The sequence below is a fragment of the Thamnophis sirtalis genome, unplaced genomic scaffold, assembly GCF_051295495.1.
Source record: "Thamnophis sirtalis isolate CommonGarterSnake01/CBP01778 unplaced genomic scaffold, rThaSir2_p1.2 scaffold_5, whole genome shotgun sequence".
Taxonomy (NCBI): Eukaryota; Metazoa; Chordata; class Lepidosauria; order Squamata; family Natricidae; genus Thamnophis; species Thamnophis sirtalis.
Window position 1 is genome coordinate 96,267,612 of NW_028261385.1, and position 21,796 is coordinate 96,289,407.

General features: G+C 36.8%; 1 long non-coding RNA gene across 1 annotated transcript; it reads left to right on the plus strand.

The window, feature by feature from the left end:
• Positions 1 to 2,659: 2,659 nt before the first annotated feature.
• On the plus strand, positions 2,660 to 8,621 carry LOC148045491 (uncharacterized). Its single transcript, XR_015696594.1, has 4 exons — positions 2,660 to 2,695; positions 6,386 to 6,463; positions 7,535 to 7,710; positions 8,485 to 8,621. It is a non-coding gene; the product is annotated as an uncharacterized LOC148045491 (long non-coding RNA).
• Positions 8,622 to 21,796: the final 13,175 nt, after the last annotated feature.

Below are 21,796 nucleotides of genomic sequence, written 5' to 3' on the forward strand. Positions count from 1 at the left end.
AGTGGGTTGGGCCTCGAATTACCTGAGTCAAGCCCATGGCTGTCATGGAAGCCATGAACTCCTGCGCTCCATCAGAGCGTTCACCGAGCGAAGGCAGGTTGAAATCCCCCAGCACCATAAGTCTAGGGAACTCAACCGCCAGCTCGGCTACTGACTCGAGAAGCGAGGAGAGGGCTGTTGCAACGCAGTTTGGAGGCAGGTACGTAAGCAACAAACCCACTTGACCCTTGAGGTCCAGCTTCACCAGTAGGGACTCACACCCGACAAGCTCCGGAGCAGGGATCCTACGAGGTACTAAAGACTCCCGGACTACAATAGCCACACCGCCACCCCTTCCCTGGGTTCTCGGCTGATGCAGCACCTGAAATCCATCTGGGCACATCTCTACGAGGGGGACTCCTCCCTCCGTGCCCAGCCATGTTTCAGTAATACATGTCAGGTCTGCGCCCTCATCAATTATCAAGTCCCGGATGAGGGGGGCCTTATGAACCACAGACCTGGCATTTAGCGACAGCAGCCTGAGACCAGGGTCCTGATCACTCGCGCCATCTGACCTTGGAGTGGGACTCCTAGGGCCGGAAGGAGGGATCTCTGTAATATAGCGAACCCTCCTTCCCCAATGGTGGCCTGCCCTAAAGTCCCCGCCATATCTGCCTCTCCCTGTTATGACCGCAATGCTCCGACCCTCTCCCGTGGATATAGCCCCCCCAACCACCCCGGTGGCCCCCACATATCCCGCCAGGTCCTCCGAATCACTCATACCCAAGCTCTCACCCAAACAGTCCTCACTAAAAGGTTAAAAACACAAATACAACTATATAATAATAAAAAGTGAGATCATTCATATCATCTCAAACAATCCCATGCACTCAACATACCGATTAAAAGAAATATAAGAAAAAGTTGCGCAGTTTGTAATAGTCCCAAGGTGCCTTCCACCTCTCCTGAGGAGGGTAGCACCTTAATGGGAGCTCCGCTAAGGAGACCAATATCGTCCAAGGGAGGGGAGGATGGGGGACAAGGTAGGTCTGGGCAGCAGCTGTAACAGGGGGAGTCCAGGGGCTAACCATAGTGGGGAAAGTCTGATGGTTAAGTTCAGTTCCAGCCATCCCCTTGATGTTATTTCTAGGATAAATCTTAGGGTGGGGGAAAGAGTGTCTGTCTCTGATGGAAAAAGACAGGGGGAAGATGTTCTAATCACCAATCACACTCTCCTTCAATTCCGTCCCCTCGAGCGGTTTCCTCCCTCACCAGTTCTCTTCTTTTGGTTACAGCGTGAAGGCAGAGTAGATCTAAATATCAGCGGCAGCAACAGAGCCGGAAGGCCAATCAGCATAGTCAAAGGCCCAAATATGCAGAAGTCAGTTCACAATAGGAGTCGTACCGATCGTACCAGCCCCCTTAGTAGTCTAAGCCCAAGATTGAAAAGCAAAAGCTTCGTCCAAGGTGGAAGGAGGGGGGGGGGGTGCCCCATTCAGCAGCTGGGCTCCGGTGTTCTCAAAGGGGCCTCAGCAAACCAAAGAATTATCAGGCCAACAACGACATAAAGATGGTTATGGTAGTCGGGGCGGTGATCGTAATTAAGTCAGGCTCCCCCCGAAGCAGTTGGGCCGTAAAGAAATATTCTAAAGAAATAAGCCCAGCCAAACACAAGTCCTATTTTATAGCATTCACTAATTTTTCAAGATAAACCATACCACTTTGTCATCTTAATGAGGAATTAAATATTTAATTTCTGGACCTTCAAAATCTATTGCTTACCTGGTGGATCATAGCTTTAGGACCTTAACTGAAGAGACCTTAAGTGTGTGAATCAGACTTGCAGATTTAGGCTTATTAAAATGAGGAAGAACTGTAAATAAACTGGTAGCAAACAACATGAGACAGATAATCAGATTGGAATGGGATTGTGAAACCACAGCTTTTATTCAGATTTTCTACAAGTGCTATAGAAGGAGGAATCAATTGGTAACTAGGTATGCCTTATGTGTTTACTGCCAAAACTTCCTTAAAACTCTATGAAAGCAGGATAATGCTATGACTTAGATTGAATCACACATTTCTAATTAACCAGAATCTTAGTTAAAGATTTATTATACATTAGTATTAGACATTTTTAAGACACAACAGCAACCATAAGCAAACACGGAAGGATTTACATAACTGTATTGCTTGTATCTTTTAGCTCACCACAAAATACAATTGTGAGTTATATATGTGATAGAAATGTAATAATAAATAAAATAAAATTCTTGGACTGGAGAGGATAAAGAAATTCTAGGATGGTTGACTTAATTGGGAAATTGAGAAAAATCATGACAGACCAAAGAAATGGGAAAACAATTTTTATATCAATGCTAGAAAAGAATATTTATACACAGAGTAATTAGGAATTCAGTTTGACTTGAAGGTAACTTTCCTTTTGCTTAAACTCTCTTGCTGGTCAAGGTGTATTGCTGAACATTGCCACAAACTAATTTTCTCAACACCCCAAAGCATTTCAAACATGAATATATTGAAGATTATTACATGCACATTTGGAAGAGATTAAGGCAAAAGTCTTCTAATCTCAGCAGATGTGTTATTAGATGTTCCACCTAATCCCAGGAAGTTTCAGGGAGTACATAACCACTGATACTACATCTCAAAACATCACTCAGAGAGAACAAAGCAAGCCTACAACACAAAGAAAAAGGTAAGTCAGAAGTTTTTGGTTTTGATGCTTTTTATTTGGCACAGACTTACTGATAGGTAGAGCTGCATAAATATCAGCTTGTAAATTTTGATTGCTTTGAGATACTTTGAGTTCAGTGGGGGATATAGAAGCAGCAATACATGCTCAGCTACTGTATATCACTGAAAACAATTTACTCATAGCTACTTTGCACCCCAGTTCTTTATACTGCACTGCTTTTTCTAATGCAATGGTCAACTCTTACAACAAAACACATTCTTCTTAATATGATCAAATAGTCAGCCATACTTTTGGAAGAACAGAGTCTTTGCCCGTCCCTGTTTTATTTCTATCTTTTCTTGTCTTTTGTTTTCTTGTCTTTTCTGTGCTGTTACAGAGCAAGTCAAAATTAAATTCATTTTCTACTACAGCAAACATTTAATGTATGGGGAGGACACATTCCTTCAAATTAATATTCCAGATTCAGACCCATCATCCTAGGATTATGAGGACTCTAGTTTTTTTTGTTTTTTAATTGATATTTTAACTGCTATTTTATTTTTACCATGATGAATAAGGTACTTATAGAAAATAGCAATACTTTAAATTACTTCCAATGTTCACAGTCAGATGAAGTCACTGTATTCCAAAGAGAGACTGGACAACCATTTATCTGGAATGGTATACAGTCTCCTGATGAGGTCCCTTCCAACTCTTTTATTTAATGTTCTCCACTCTAAAATTGGGGTGAAATGCTACCAGTTCGATCCAGTTCACCTGAATTGATAGTAAAAAAAATGCTTAACAAAGTAAAAAAAGTTCCAATGAACAGCAGTGCTGCGTGATTGTAGGAACTTTTTTAAAGCTTTTTTTTTTTTTTTTTTGCATTTGTGGTCCATTTTTGGTTCCAGGAGACTTCCCTGAAGCCTGCTAGGCCAGAAACAGGGGGGGGGGAGTGCTATGAAAAAAAGGAAGGGAGGGAGGGAGGGAAAAAGGAGAGGGAGGAAGGACCACAAACCTGGCACTAGACGCAGCTTCATAGGATACCTTGAAAAAGCACACCAATCCAGGACAAAAGGGAGCTGGAGGTCATCTAGTCCAACTCCCCTGCTCCAGCAGGACATTGTTAAAGTGAGTTTCTGTCTTTTGACACCCCCCAGTCACATGACTAAATAGCCACCCCCACCCAAGTCTCATGACCCCCACCAAGTCATGCCCCCAGAACTGGTAGGAATTTTTTTTCCAGCACTGGTACAAAGAAATAAGAGAATTAGTCACTGACCTTCCTATGGTCTTCTTTGTCTGTTGGAAATTCAAGGTTTTTTTTTCATGAAGCAAGAAGGTCCATAGTCTGAATGCAGAAACTAAGTGGATTCTGCCCAAGAGCTTTAGAAAAGTATGTCAACAGTGCGATAGATTCAGATTGTTCAAGACCTTTAACATCTCTAGTGTTTCTGTCTCTTAAATATAAATTGAAAAATTCAGTTCAGACTCTGATGCAGCCAATGGAAAGGACCAATGTTTAGATTTGCTTTTAAAATAATTAGAATGATTTCAAGGAAATGCTGAATGAATAACATTGATATTCATTTGAAACCAACTCATGATTATATCACTTTCTTAAACACAACTCTATAGCATTTGCAAGTATAATTAGAGCCATGAAATCTGGGAAGCAAAATTCCAGATGTCTATTTCACAGTAGTATAAAGTGACCAGATTTTCAGATTGGTAAAGAGGGACACCTTTGACCGGGGGGGGGGGGGGGCTTGATTAAAATTTTTATATGGAGCAACAAAAATTTTCATACAACGCAAAAATAGTATTGTAATATTTTTTTTTATTTCAACATAACTACAATTTACAAATATAAATTGTAACTTTTGCCAAACATCAAAGTTTTGATCACGTGACCATGAGGATGCTGCAATGGTTGCTAAGTGTGAAAATGGTCGCTAAGTGTGAAAAATGGTCATCAGTCACTTTTTTCAATGCCATTGTAACTTTGGTCACTAAGCCATTATACCACCTTTCTTGCCACAGTTCTTAAGTGAATAACTGAGCTGGTATTTTGTATTTTGGATAGAATCTTTTTTTAAATAGCCTAAGACAATTTAAAAAAAGAATCCACACAGAATAAATTGAAGTAAAACATTTCAAACTATTCTTTCTATGCACAATATATTTCAAAGTATTGTGCATAGAATTTTTAAACATGGTTTCACTTAAATTAATTTTGGATGGAATCTTTTTTTAAATAGTCTAAGACCATTTAAAAAAAGAATCCAAACAAAATGTTAAAAAATCCTATGCATAATAAATAAAATATTATTTTAAAATACATTAAAAAAATAAAAGAAAAAAACCCAGCTCACATACCAGCAGGCTTGCACTACAAGTCAACCCAAAATGATGTAGATGTTAATACAAAAAACTGAGCAAATTGAAATGGTGAAATTGGTCAGGGAAATATTTTTCAAAGAAACTTTGCCACCATTTTGGAGCAGTCCTCCAACCTCCGTGCCCCTCCCCTCTGGAAAATCCAGGAAGTAACACTCCCAACCTCTCTAGCCACGTGTTTCCTGGAGCTCTATGGTACTTGGTCATTTTTTCTTATAAAAGGGAGTAAAAGGGGCGGGGGGGGGGTCCGTTTTGTTGCTTTAACATTTTAATATCTTCAATGAAAGTACTGAGACACAGAGAGAGAGGGATTAGACAGGGTATCTTTTGTCTTGCCCCGGTTAGGATTTCTTAAGCAAATCCACTGGGCTTTCAACATGAAGCCAGAAAATCGGGACCTTTTAAAAACGGCCCGGGACACGGGATAAATTGTTATAAAACGTGACCATCCCGCTGAAATCGGGATGTCTGGTCACCTTACGGTAGTAGAGACTGCTACTTTTCATCTAGTGTTGTAACTTAGATCTGGTAATGATAAAAGTAGATTTTACAGATAGAATGGAGATCACCAACAATTTAGTCTCAGCATTTTCTAATGCTAGGCTGTTGTTATTTTTAATGGTATTCTTTCATTCTTACATGTTGAATTTTAAAGGATTGTTACTTTATTTCTGGACACATAATGGGAAATTTGCTGGTATAGTTTGGAAATATATTGCCTACCAGATTTGAATTAAATACTGTACATTCAGAATGAACTCCCCGCAGAGATTCGGACCCTCACCTCTCTCCAGGCTTTCCGCAAAGCCATTAAAACCTGGCTGTGCTGGCAGGCCTGGGGTTGATGAGTTCCCTTCCCCTCTCAAATTGTGTGACTGTTAACTGTCTTTTTAAATTCTCTTTGTACTTTGTTTGTTGTATTCCCTTCTTGTTTACCCCCCCCCCTTGGGTTTGTTAGCCGCCCTGAGTCCCTCTGGGAATAGGGCGGCATATAAATACAATATAACCTTATAATACTTTTGTTTGTTTGTTTATTTGTTCATTTAAGAATAACCATTATTTTATAAAAATAGTTAATTTGTGTAAAACAAATTGTATTGATTATTACCTACCTTTCTGTAGCTTTGAAATCACAATTCTCTTCAGAAGGTTCATGAAGGTACAACTTGGAATCACATCTGTTCCTTTTCAGAAGACCATTTTCCCCCTAAAGCACGAAAATTAACTAGCATTCAGGATATGAAACCTTACATGTGTGACTTGTTCATTTTTTACTATAAGAGTTTTTTAAATATCTTATTGTTCTTACAGATTACAGGTTGGTAATCCAACAAAATGAAGATTGTGATTGTTCTTGCCTGTCTTTTGGCCATCATCGTTCCTTATGAGGTACACATTAAGGATTGTGATTGCATGATATAAATATATTGGATTCATTTAACATTTGGAAAAACTGCAAAATTTGGAGGCTGGGGGGTCATGTGGTGCTTATGGAATGAATTGAATAGAACCAGAGATGGTATGCTGCTGATTCACACTGGTTTGGGTGAACCGGTAGTGGCGACAGTGTGAGTCTCAGCCCATCCACCCAGATGTCATCACGGACCTTCTACGCATGAGCAGAAGGTTCTGCACATGCCCAGATATATATGTCCAGAGTGCTCGCGCTCCCACTCCCGAACCAGTAGTAAAGATAGGATACCATTACTAGGCAGAAGAGTCATTTTTTCAAGATTCTTGTCTGAAGGTTCAGTGAGAAAAGTCAACATTATTACTCCACAATGAAAAAGGAAGCTGGGATGGAGGAATCAGGGAGACAGAAAAAGGGAGAGAGAGGGAATGTTGAATTCATATAGCAAGCTCTTCACTTGCAGAGACTTGAACTAGTTTCTCCTTCTCATTAGCATGGGGCAGTGTTTCTTAACTTAGCAATTGTAAAATGGCTGGCCAAGGAACTCTGAGAGTTGAAGTCCACACATCTTATAGTTGCCAATGCTGAGAAACACTGGTCTACTGCACAGGTATCAAAGTATTTCTTGTTAAAAAAATTCCCAAAGGTGAATCGGAGGATGATAACCTTGAAGGCTTGAAAAGTGATGGCCTGGTTGGAAAGATCAACCTCTGTAATCCCATGACCTTCCAAACCAATTGAAAGTTGGGATCCAGATTTTTTTATATGGTCTTTTAGATACTTGGCTGGCTGAAGACCAATGTTTGTTTGATTGCTCTTGTGATGGGCTGCAATCTTTGCTGATCCATAAATAGTACTACTGATCTTACCTTTTGATTTGATCAAAAACAATTATCACAGAAAATGTTTTTTTTAAAATAATTATAATTACAACATTAAATACCTTTTCATTACAACATTAAAATCTAATTGCAACATTACAATATAATTACAACATAAAATATCTGTTTCAATGTCATGTATTCCTCATTCTTCCCCTTCTCTTCCAGGCTAGCAGTAGTGAAAGTGGAAGCATTGAAGAATGGATATACCCATCTTATCCATCATTTTCAAATTTTGCCCCTATGTATCCCCCAAACTATGGTGCCATGTTATTTGAGGAGTTAAAGAGGGCGGTAGCAGGTGTCATACCTCCTGCTAAGAAATAAACCTGTTCTGTTGACTGGTAAGTCTTGCAGAGATACTTCACCACAGAAAAGAATATACAGTGGGATGTTCCTATTATCATTTCATGATAATATATCCTTTTAACCTGTCTATTCCCACAAGCATTTGGCCAATATAGGATGCAGTCAAGGAATTAGCGCTATAAATGGTTCTGGGACCTTGGTATTTGTGTTTGCGGGGAAGAGTGTTGGTGGTTGCTGTTATTGGTTGCTGTGAGCCACCTAGAATCACTCTGTGGCAAATAGACACTCATAAAAGTTCCTCCCTTTATCAATAGAATTAAAGCTCAAAATCAGGGCTGGGGATTTTTATGACCTGTGAACTTCAATTCCCAGAATGCTGGGAATTGAAGTCTGCAGGTCATAAAGGGGGCATAGCTCCCTACCCCTATTTTAGATGAAGCCATTGCCCAGGAAACACCAAAGAACTTATAGATGCCAGCTTGGTTCTTCTGTAGAATAAATTGCAGAACCTGTTCTTTTTTTAAAACACACACACACGCACACACATACACACACACACACACACACACACACAAAAACTCCCAGAACCCCCAGTAAAGGCAAAGGCCTAGTTTAGAATCAAAGAGCAGAACAGTTATTCTGGAATGGGGACAATTAACTAATAAAGTAGGCAGGCAACACTTAGTCTATTCACGAAGGGAGGATTTCTGGAATAATACCTAATCATCATCATCATCATCATCATCATCATCATCATCATCATCATCATCATGGTTTTTTAACTGTTTGTTTTTACATTTCTGTTGTAGATCTTGCTGAAGTACTTTTTACAAGATACCTAGAAGACATCCTTTTGCTTCTGGCATACCCTGACAAATGATTCTGCTTTACATCGACTTTTTAAAAGCTTTGATGTTTTTATTTGAATAAATTTAATTGAATTACATTTCTTCTTGAAGATATTTTTTCACATAAGTATGCTTGTGGTGTGGTGTTTATGAATGACATGGGAAACATTTTCCAAAGATTGGCCTTTGGGGAGGAGACCTATTCTACCTCATCAGTTTAAAGGACTGAAAATAAAGTGTGCAGGTTTAAAAATTAAAAGAAAAGAAAAAGGAATTGAATATATTTTTCTTCTTTAAAAAAAGGCCAGTTATCAAGTTAACCCATATAACTGTATATGAAGTGATAGTCATGCAACAAAATGTCCACCAACTGCAATCACACAAACACACAAACACACACACACACAAACACACATACAAACACATGCCTTAGAGGCTGTACAAAGAGCACTATTAGGAAAACAAGTGAGCTATTATCAAAAAGAATTGTTTGGACACTTGATTCAGTGCTTTTGAAAACACTTTTTTTTCCTTTTAGATCCTAGCTGGTGATGATATTTAATTGAAAAAAAAAGAGATGCTGAAGTAGGATTGAGAAAATCAAGACCCCATTTGACCACAGAGCTTACAGATTGGAATTGTGGCCAGTTACTTTCAGATCAGCTTCCTTCAGTGTTGTAGTAGGACAAAGTGAGGGGATATCCCATGTAAGTGAGTCAGAGGAAAAGCAAGTCATACATGCAACAAAAACTGAATTCTGAAGCAGAGCTCATCTTATGTAAATATGGGGTAAATTATGCAGTGTAAAATATCTTGGCCAATTGTGGATTCCATGCTGAAACTTGATGAGGATTCATCTGATTCAGAGGCCAAATTCCTTCTAGAATCATAGAAGGGACCTTGGAGTCTGAGTGTAGCTTTTAAGATATTTGTTGTATGCGGATTGGGGGGGGGGGAGAGAATTCCAATTTACTTGAAGCTGATTTGACAGGAATTAACACCAGGTTTAAAGCTGCTTGACTATAATGGGAAACTTGACCACAAGAGGGAACTCAAGACTTGAACTTTGCTTGTACATTACACCTTAATAGGACAGTGATGATGTTTGACCACACAAGGGAGCCAAAGACCACAATATTGCCCATAAGTGCCTAAATTAAATGGAATTAACTTTATAATTCATATTTTTGTGACATTTTAGGAATGATCAATATGATGATGAGAAGAAACCAAGAAAGAAGAGATTCAAGTGAATCTGAACTCCTAAGAACTATTTTGTAGGAATATTCAAATAACACATATCAAGCATTTCAGGGAATGGGATCAAACCTTGAAAAAGTGATACGCTCTCAGTGGAAAACATTTATCATGTCAGCTAACTGGAGAAATTAAACAGATAAAAGATAGAGTGGATTTTTTTAGAGCACAAATCAGAGAAGAAAGACATTCAATATGAAGCTGATCTAGATGAGACAACCCTCTTGGCATTAAAGAGCACGGAAGTTCAGCTAAGATTTCAAGTAGTTCCAGAAATGTCTGCAGAAAAATTCGAGATTGACATTGAGAGTGATTAAATCCATGGCTTAATTAATAGGTTGGGAAGAAGAGACAATCAAAACAGTAATAGACAAAATATATAGAATAAATTTCTGATTTGAAAAGTACCATTTTTTAAAGTTCAATTTGTAGTAAGAAAAGCAAGAGAACAAGCCTTAGCTTATCACTTTAAATCTACAATGAAAATTGACAGTGTGGACATAATCATCCTGGAGGAAATCCCTGTCAGAATTTTGAGACTGAGAAAAGCTTATACCTTCTTAACAGACATCCTGAAGAAGAGAAAAATCCCATTCCAGTGGGAATGTTATTTACTTACCTAGTACAAAGATTTAGACTGAGTTCCATAGGAAAAGCCAAGGAATTGTTGATTGAATATAAACTAATTTTGTACTTAATGCAAGAAATGGATACCAATAAGCAGTTGAATATGGATCAACTTCAATCATCGGAATACAGAAAAACAAGAAGAGGTGGAGGGGGTGACTTTACACAACTTTGCTAAATTGCCCATAGATACAGAATAAATATATAACATGGAATATTTATAAGAGAAAAGACCCCATCCAAGCAGCAAATATTTTACTATTTGAGGAAACTATGTAAATGTTGATATAATTTGTTTGAAAGAAGCCCATATTCAGGTACAAGACAAAAAAAATCTAATAATTAAAATATTAGGTTGGGAATTTATCTCAGCTGGAGTATAAAAATATTAATGGAATTATCATGTACATAAAACCCCAATTTAAACTTATTATTATCAGATGAGCATAGTAGATTTGTAGTTGTAGAAGTGAAGCTTAATAAAATCAATAGTGAAAATGTATGTAACAAATGATGATAAAAAATTTTTTTGAATTAAAAACGTCCTCAAGATTTGACAGAACATCTATCTATCTGGGTAATTTATCAAAGATTTTCTTTGAGTTGATGAACAATTTATTATTGGTAGATTAGTGGAGATTTTAAAAATGGACTTGCTGGATAATATACTTTCTTTTCAGAATGGCAGAAATAATTCTCAAGAATTGATATGATACAGATCTCTAAAAACATCACAAATAATATTTTAAAAGTTGACTTTTTGCCTAAATCTTTTTCAGAACACAATCTAGTTCCTTTGATACTGAAATTTTCTTTTTGAATTATATATGAACATTACACAATGAGTTGATTAAAAAGGATTATTACAAGGAAATCAAATGAACATTTTGATAGTTTGAACAAATTTAATTGACTGTTTGGGATGCTAGTAAAGTGGTAATAATGGGTTACTTAAACAATAAAACCATTTAAAGGAGAAATCTTAGGAAAGGATGCAAAAGGATGAAAGTAGAAATAAAGAAATCAAAAGACACCAAGTGATTCTAAAACCTTATATCAGGTTAAATTACTACACAATTGTCCATGTTACAGTTTGAGAAATAGTATCTAGACTGAATTATGAGAAACAGAAGCATTTTGAATTTGCAAATAAATCAGGAAGATAACTGGTACACAAATTGAGACAGAAAGAAAAAAGAAAATGATAGAAGAAATACAAGAAGGTGACATGGTAATAACACATGATGATGTCATTAAAAAGTCTTTTTTATAATTTTTACTACAATCTTTATAAGAAACAGGAATTAAACACTCAAAATTATAGATGGTTATCTACAAACATTACCTATGCTCTCGCAAGCTGAAAGAGACAATTTATCAATAAACCAGCAAAACCTTTGAAATATCAGAAGCTATTTAAAAAATGAAAACAGGCAAAGATCTGGATCCAGATGTTCTCACAACTATAAACTATAAACATTTTGAGGACCATGTCCTACAACCATTAAAAGATATAATGAATGGTGTACTACAGGGAGCAAAGATGACTCCAACTTAGAAAGAAACCAACATTGTGCTTCTACCAAAGGAGGGTCAAGATGCCTTGAGGATTAAAAAAAATTGTAGCCCAATTTCATTAATAACTAATGGATTTTTTTTTGCTGAAATATTGACAAAAAGATTCAAGAATATCTTGTTCATGAAGACCAATCTGGCTTTTTGCCAAAAAGACAACTGAGAGCGAATGTGAAAATTGTTTGAATATTATTGAATATTTACAATATCACAATAAGAAGCAAGCAGTTCTAATATTTCTGCAGATAAAGTCTTTGACTATTGAAATTGGGTCTTTATATTTAAAATCTTGGAAGATAAGAACTTTGGGGGGAAATTTATTCAAGCAATTTTCAATTCACAGTGAGCAAATGTTATTATTAATGGAGATTTAACTAAACTGTGAAATTCAAAAGGACATACTGAGATAAGGGTATCTTCCCCCACTTTACCTATACTTCTTTGTCTTCCCTTTTCTTCTCTCATTTTCCGATCATTTTCATTTAGTCTTCTACTTTATATCTTGACAAGTTTAATAAAACTATTAAGAAATGAATTTAACCAAAATTCATAGAACAGTAGCAGAGCAGAACATTTAACATTTGAACAAAAAGAAACATACAAAATCTGCATTAAGTTCCAACAAAATCTGTATGGAGGAGTCTTGAAGTGACTGGTGAGTTTTATTGATCTGACCATCTGGGACAATAATATTCCAGATAATTGAGTGAAATCCAGATTTTTGTCTGGAACAGATAATAGTGTATCATTACCACGGAAGCTTTATCTCTTACTTATCAAGTCCTTCTAGACCTCTTGGAATTTGGAAATCCTAGGAAGTCTACCTACCTCTGAGACTTTAAAGGGGTTGCAGAATCAGACTTCTAATGTATACATAACACCGGAATAGTTATAATTTCTAAATATTGTTCTGATTTATCTTTAACCCTCTCCATGATTTATGATGTCAGTTTTACTTTGAAAGTGCTCATTCTGTGATGTTCTTTTTTCATCACAGAAAGGATAGATTACAGCTATGCTATTTTGCCCAATAACATCTAACCATGGCATGAATAGGTCCCAGCAACTTTGGGAAAATCAAAACATTTCTTTAAAATGACAAGAGGAGTGCCACACTGTGAGTTTTACCCTTTTTGCAGCATCATAGCACATATTCAAAAAGAGCAGATTTTATGTAGGAAAGTACAATACCACTTTCATTATTTACTTCCTTTTGATTTCCTCTGTAGACATTTGTGGATGCAATCTGTCTACTTCATTGATCCTGTATTTATTAGATTATCCCACTATTACTTTATATATAACTCAAGGTAGCTAACATACATAGTACTCCTTCCTCCATCTATTTTCCGCACAACAACTCTGAGTGGTGGATGGAACTAAGAATAATGACTGCCTCAATCTCATAGCCTCCTGGTTCCTAGGCCAACACCTGAACCTCTATACCAAGCTGGCTCTTTTTGATGTTGCAGTCAGATGACCTCTAGTGAGTAGGATCAGCTCAGCATGCTTCCTCTTTTCTGTCTCCTTGGCACTTTCTTTCCAGCAATTCTGCTTTAACCAACAGTGTGGTCCACTGCCTTCCCTCCTGTACTATGATTTCAGAAATCATAGTACAGTAATTATCTCTTTCTGAGTGATCTGGATCAATATGAATAACAGATGAGTATAGCATAGTATAGCCTTTATTGTCATTGTACATCTTGTATACAATGAAATTGGTTTTAGCCTCACTGGTGCAATCCATGACTAAAAATACAAACAACATAAATAGTATAAACAATAATCCCTATGCAAGAAATTAGGGGAAAAAAGAAAAAGAAAAACTAGTTATACATTTCCATGTGTGCGTGGAGTGATTGTGGTTGTGTTAAGAGTCTGAGAGCCCAAGGATAGAAACTATTTTTAAACCTATTTGTTCGGCTGGCTATGCTGCTATGTTTTCTGCCCATTGGTAGAAGTGTGAAGACTGACCAGGGTGTGAATCATCTCTGAGTATCTTCCTTACTTTGCTAAAACAGCGAGACCGAGCAATGCCATTCAGTGATGTTAGAGGGCAACCAATGGTTTCTTGTGCCAAATTGATCACTCTCTGTAGTGCCTTCCTGTCTGCAGCAGTTAAACCAGCATACCATACTGTAATGCAGTATATGAGGACACTTTCTATTGTGGACTGATAGAAAAAAGTCATCAGCCATTGTTCCACCTGATTTTTTTCACAGGACTCTAAGGAAATGAAGTTTCTGTTGGGCCTTTCCAATCACCAGAGACATATTGTTTTTCCAGGTGATCTTGATTAATAAACACTCCCAAGAATTTAAAAGAGGAGATATAGCAGAGATGGCTATAGCATGAAGCAGGAGAGAGAGCACCAGTTCTTTATTGGTTTGTGGTACAATGTCCTCACGATTGTCAGTCATTGTTATAGCTGTGTTTGAAAATGGGTTTCTCACTCTTTTGGAAGAGCACTAAATATATATCCAAAGGAATCCAGAGGAGTAGCTCTGGTCCTGTGCAAGTATTTTCTGCTGGTGCACTCAAAGAGAAGCCAACAATCAGCTGTTGTTAGACTTCTTTTAATTTAGGCTTAGTAGTAGTGCGGGATAGATCCATTTGAGGATTGCATTAAGGCTTTCTCCAAAAGAGCCCAATTACAAACTGAATATATCACATAAAACATTGCTGTCAACCCAGCCTGAATTCTGACAATGGGCAGAATGCCTGCCTATCTTTCCACCTGTCAAAATTATCCTTCTTTCTAGCTCCATCTCCCCCCCCCCCCCCCACAACAAGGAGAATGGATGGTGGGTGTTTTCTTACACCTGATGACATTTGGCTGGAGATTTAAAAAAAGAAAAATTGTGGGAAACTACTAATCTCTTTTATTAACGTGCCCTGCATTCCACACAGAAGGACATCACCAGTCGCTTGCATTGAGCTTATCCAGGATAAGGATTCCCAGTGGAGACCACACATTTTATGACTGTATAGTTTTCTGTTATTTCAAGAACTTTAACTTGGCTATGAGTTTATGAGGAAGAACCCTTTGATTGAGAAACACTGAATTATTCCTATGATAAAATAATAAATCTGTTAATCAGTTGACTCAATTCTTCTTCCTCCTCCCACCCAACATACTCATCATCCAAGTATTTCACAAAGAAAAATATATCTCTTTTTTTATACCCTTTCTTTCTGCAATATTACCAAGCAGCACATCACTTGTAAATCTTTCCTGGTTCCACCTACTGCATTTTGTAGGAATTCTTCTTTGCCTCAGGTAACCACAGATCTAAACAAACTTATATTCTCTTAATGTTAAAGGTTTAGCAAAAATCTAATCCTAAACCCTACAACTGCAAGTGTAGAAAATCTCTTGTTTTGTTAGTTTTATCAAAGCCCCATTCTCTTAGCAAATAGAAAAAGAAGTACAAACCCTGGATTAAGGAGTATAATTTTCCTAATTCTCCACAGGTGATGGTTAAACAAACCTCTGAGGTAATTGTATCACGAACAGAGTCTATTTGATGTCACTTCTCCATCCAAAAGGAATATCTAAGAAAGGTGATAATCTATAACAGTCCACTGCACTGCTGCTCAAACCAGTCTTTTATCTAGACTAGAGTAACATTAGAGATGATATCAAAGTACAATATGAAGTCATATTGATTGGAAAGAATCCTGGAGATCAACTAATCCAGCCCCTTGCTCAGTTCAAGAATTTACTGCAACAGCATCTACAGGTAGTCCTTGACTTATGACCACAACTAAGCTCAACATTTCTGATGTTAAGTGAAACATTTGTTTGCTGTTGTTGTTTATAGTTGTTGAATGAATCACTGCAGCTGTTTAGTTAGTAACACAGGTATGAAGTGAATCCAACTTCCCCGTTGACTTTGCTTGTCAGAAGGTCGCAAAAGGGGATCACATGACCTTGGGACACACAGCAATGGTCATAAATATGAATCAGCTGCCAAGTATCTGAATTTTGATCACATCATGGGGATGCTGCAAAGGTTGTAACTGTAAAAAATGAACATGTCACATTTTTCAGTGTTGTAACTTTGAATGGTCATTAAATGGACTGTTGTAACTCAAGAACTACCTCTATATGCTAGATCAAGGCCACGAGCATTCTGCTGATGGAATTAAACTGAATATTTAGATGCTGGACTAGGATTTAAGAGACTCAAATCTCCACTTCACTGAACAGTTTACAGAGTTAATTCGAGCCAGTCTTGAATAAAGCTTGGAATCTGGGCCAGTTAGTGTCAGCTCAGTTTACCTCACAGTGTTGTTGTGGGACAAAATGAGGAGAAAAACCCATGAAAGTGAGCCAGAGTTATCTGAGGAAAAGCAGGTTATACATGTGGCAAAAATTATGTTCTGGAGCTCACCTTATGAAAACATGTGGGAATTTACCAGTGGTGAAATTCATTTTTTTACTACCAGTTCTGTGGGTATGGCTTGGTGGGCATGGCTTGGTGGGCATGGCAGGAGAAGGATACTGCAAAATCTCCACTTCCGCTCCACTCTGGGGCCAGCCAGAGGTGGCATTTGCCAGTTCTCCGAACTACTCAAAACGTCTGCTACCGGTTCTCTGAACTACTCAAAATTTCCACTACCAGTTCTCAGAACCTATCAGAACCTGCTGGATTTCACCCCTGGAATTTGGAATTTATGCAATGTTAAAAAATACGGGCCAATGGTGGATTCCGTTGAAGATGCTGAAATTTAAATGATGATACATCTGACTAAGAGGCCGGATTTTTCCTAGGATGAGCAAGTGAATAGAGATAATTTATTACCACAAACATGTGGAACAATCTAGAAAAGCAGCCCGATATTCTAAAGAAATAAGCCAAGGCAGCGACAAGCCTTAATATACAGCATTCACTCATTTTTAAAGATGTGCCCATACCACTTGGTCAACTTAATGAGCAATTAAACCCTCAGGACCCTCAAGATTTTTGTTTTACCTGATGAGTCACAGTTCTAGGACCTTAATAGGCTTCTTTATGTGAATCAGACTTGCAGATTTAAGCTTATTAAAATATAGCATAAGCTGATAATAAGGAACATAAGAGAAACAATGATGGTTGGAATGGGGCTGTAAAACCACAGCTGTCATTCCAATTTTCTTTGTGTTCTATAGAAAGAGGGATCAATCCGTAACTAGGTATGTTCTTTCCCCCCCCCCAGTCAAACTGGACTTTCAATTTCTCCTTGTTGTGAGTCTCCCTTTATTTATTTATCAGCACAAATATAACATACATACATACATACATACATACATACATACATACATACATGTGTTTGTGTGTATGTGTATGTGTATGTGTATGTGTATGTGTATGTGTATGTGTATGCGTATGCGTATGCGTATGTGTATGTATGTATGTATGTATGTACGTATTCATTCACAGGTGTAGGTATGCTGGTCTTGTTGTATTTGGGTCTTTTCCCATGTAAGATTGAGATTGTCTTGGCAACGTTTCAGCGAGGTCTCGAGTGAATATATACATATACATATACATATACATATACATATACATATACATATACATATACATATACATATACATATACATATACATATACATATACATATACATATACATACACACACACACACACACAAACATATATATATATATATATATATATATATATATATATATATATATATATATATATATATATATATATATATATATATATATATATATATATATATATATATATATATATATATATATATATATATATATATATACAGTTATGTTCCAGCATAACTCCAGAATGCCTGGGCTGTTGACAATAAAAGGACTGAATTATATCTATAGAGTCAAGTAACAGTACTTTTGACAGTGATAGTGTGCATTTTGGATTCAAGTTCTGTTAAAATACACCCTGTTGTGCCTTAAAATAGCTGTACAGTACAGTGGAATTGCCATGGTAATGGCTTTGTATTAAAGGGGGCTCCCTTTAATACAGGATTCAGATAAATATATATCCGGGCTATGCCGGGTTATCAGCTAGTAATTAATAAAAATTCTGGTAGATATTGGACTGGAGAATAGAAAGTAATTTTAGGATTATGTACTAAATTGGGAAAATGAGAAAAAGCATTCCAGAACAAAGAAATGGAAAATCACTGCCATGTCAATACCAGAAAATAATATGTATTTATGGAATCATTCATTATGAATCCACTTTGACTTGAAGGTAATTTTCCATCTACTAAAAGAAGCTCTTCAGGTTTCTTGCTGGATCACCACTATCAATTCTTGAGAAGAAATTTTGCTGAACTTTACCACATTGCTCAACAAAATCATCTTCTGGAAGACCCAAAATATTTCCAAATGGGTTCTTGGAAGATTATTACATGCATATTTGTAAAAAGATTACAGCAAAAATCTTCTAATCCCAGAAACTGTGTTGTTAGACAATCTACCTAATCCCAGGAAATTTTGGAGAGTATATAACCACTGCCATTACATCTCGGAATATCATTCAGAGAGAGCAGAGCAAAAGCAGCATTGCAAAAGGTAAGTGAGAATATTTTTGTTTTGACACTTTCTCGGCAGTTATTTGGCAATCAGAATTACTGACATGAAGAGCTGCATAAATATCAGATGGTGAATTTTGATTGCTTTGAGATATTTTGAAATTGGTGGGGGATGTAGAAACAGCAACACATGCTTAACTATATCATTGAAATCAATTTACTTACAGCTACTTTGCAACCCAGTTCTTTATATTGAACTGCTTCTTCTAATATTATGGTTATTCAAAACACAGAAACTCAAATTACAGCATAGAGGTGTTCTGTTTATTTTTAAGCAAGTCTTACCAGAATACTAAAGGCATCCTGGAGGTCTTCCAATTCAATCCCCTGTTCAAGCAGGAAACTCTATACAATTTCAGATAAATTGTTGTCCAATCGCTTCTTAAAAACATCCAGTGAGGTAATACCCACAACTTCTGGAGGCAAGTCGTTCCAGTGATTTATTCTAACAGTCAGAAAATTTCTCCTTAGTTCTAGGTTGGTTTTCTCCTTGATTAGTTTCCATCCATTGCTTCTTTTCATGTTTTCAGGTGCTTTGGAAAATAGGTTGACCCCCCCCACCTTATATGTGGCATTCCATTAGATATTGGAATACCACTATCATATCACCGCTAGTCCTTTTTTTCATTAAACTAGACATACCCAATTCCTGCAACTGTTCTTTTCTTGTTTTAGCCTCCAGTCTCCTAACCATCTTTGTTGCTCTCTTTATAGAGTGTCAACAGCTTTTCTTACTATTGAATTTCATTTTGTTAGATAGGACCCAGTGTTCAAGTCTGTCAAGATTCCTCTGTATCAAGAGTATTGGAGTATTGGTTATTCCTGTCAGTTTGCTGTCATCTGCATATTTGATGAATTTCCCTTCTATACCCTTATTTAAATCATTGATGAAGATATTGAAGACTACAGGGGCAGAGCCTTAAGGTACCCCATCCATGTAGATGTAGTTCTATTAAGGATAGCACGTTGAATGCAGTTGGTCAGCCAGTTACCCAACTGGAACTGATGTTGTCTAACCCACATTTTCCTATCTTGTCAAGTAGTAGGTTTTGGTCTACTTTATCAAATGCTTTACTAAAGTCCAAGTATATAGTATCCACAACATTTTGTCAGTTGTTGAAGAATGCAATAAGACTTGTCTGGCACTATCTGTTTTGACAAACCCATGTTGGCTTCTGGTTATGCCATTTGTTTGCCTCTAGATGTTTGCAGATTTGCTGCTTGATTATCTTTTTCAGAATCTTTCTAGATACTGATGTCAGGCTGATAGGTCTGTAGTTTCCTAGATCCATTTTCCCCCATTTTTGAAGATAGGAACTACATCAGCTCTTTTCCAGTCCTCTGGCAGTGTTCTAGGTTCTTTGAAATATATGGTTCAGTAGTTCTTGAGATCTTGTCTGCAAATTCCTTCAGAACCTTGTTGTAATCCATCTGGTCCTGGTGATTTGATATTATTGACATCATTCATTTTAAAGTGACCAAACAGTCAATTATTCTTTTAGAAGAACGGGCCCTTTGCCCTTCCCTGTTTTATTCCCCACTTTTCTTCTCCTGATTTGACAGAGCAAGTCAAAATCAAATTCATCTTTTACGTTTGGGAAAGATACATTTCTTCAAATTTACATAAAGGAGAACATGAAAGTATAAGGTGACCAGACATCCCGATTTCAGCAGGACAGTCACGATTTATAACAATTTGTTTTGTGCCCCGGGGCATTTTTAAAAAGTCCCGATTTTCTGGCTTCATGTTGAAAGCCCAGTGGATTTCCTTAAGAAATCCTAACTGGGGCAAGATAAAAGACACTCTGTCTAACCTCTCTCTCTCTGTCTCAGTACTTTCATTGAAGATATTAAAACTTTAAAGCAAAAAAACGGACCCCCCCGTGCCCCTTTTACCTCATTTTATAAGAAAAGATGACCCAGTACCATAGAGCTCCAGGAAATACTTGGCTAGAGAGGTAGTGAGTGTTCCTTCCTGGATTTTCTGGAGGGGAGGGGCACGGAGGTTGGAGGTCGGCTCGTGTGGAAAAAATGGTGGCAAAGTTTCTTTGAAAAATATTTCCCCGACTAATTTCACCATTTTAATTTGCTCAGTTCTTTGTATTAACATCTACATCATTCTGGATTGACTTGGAGTGCTCACTTGTGCCTGCTGGTAAGTGAGCTGTTTTTTTTTCTTTTGTTTTTTTTAATGTATTTTAAAATAATATTTTATTTATTGTGCATAGGATTTTTTAAAATAGTTTTATTCTGTGTGGATTCTTTTTTTAAATTGTCTTAAACTATTTAAAAAAAGATTCTATCCAAAATAAATTGAAGTGAAACCATTTTTAAAAATTCTATGCACAATACTTTGAAATGTTTTACTTCAATTTATTCTGTGTGGATTCTTTTTTTAAATTGTCTTAGACTATTTTAAAAAAAGATTCTATCCAAAATACAAAATACCAGCTGCAGTTATTCACTTAAGAACTGTGGCAAGAAAGGTGGTATAGTGACCAAAGTTACAATGGCATTGAAAAAAGTGACTGATGACAATTTTTCACACTTAGTGACCATTTTCACACAGCAACCGTTGCAGCATCCTCATGGTCACGTGATCAAAATTTTGATCTTTGGCAACAGTTACAATTTAGATTTGTAAATTGTAGTTATGTTAAAATAAAAAAAATATTACAATACTATTTTTGCATTGTATGAAATATTTTTTTTAAAGTTGCAACTCCATGGAGTGGTTTAATAGTTTTAATAAATAACATATTTACTTTTATTAAAGTAATAAATTATATTAATGTTGTGTTAGTTTTTCCGGGTTAACAATATTTTTATTTTTCCATTTTCATAACATATAATCACATGATACTATTACATAGACAATATCATGTTGTAGGAGAAGACAATATACATGTGCGATCATATTACTTTGAAATCTAACACCCCTCATCAGGCCTAATATGCTTCCCCCCTCCCGCCCTCCCCCAAGCCCCCACAACGTACCCCCCCCGACTTCCCAGAACCCGTACACGGTATAGATATTTGACAAACACAGTCTAAGATATATTGGGGGGGGGGGGGGAAGAATAAGAAATTAATAACATCTTTGCGTTGAATTTAGCTCCTCCTTGCTAAACTAACTTTAAACAATTTAAATCATTCCTGATCTTAAGCATAGGCTATCTGGAATTTCTTAGTCCCATATTTATTTTGTATATAATTGATCCATTTTTTCCAGTCTCGTTTATA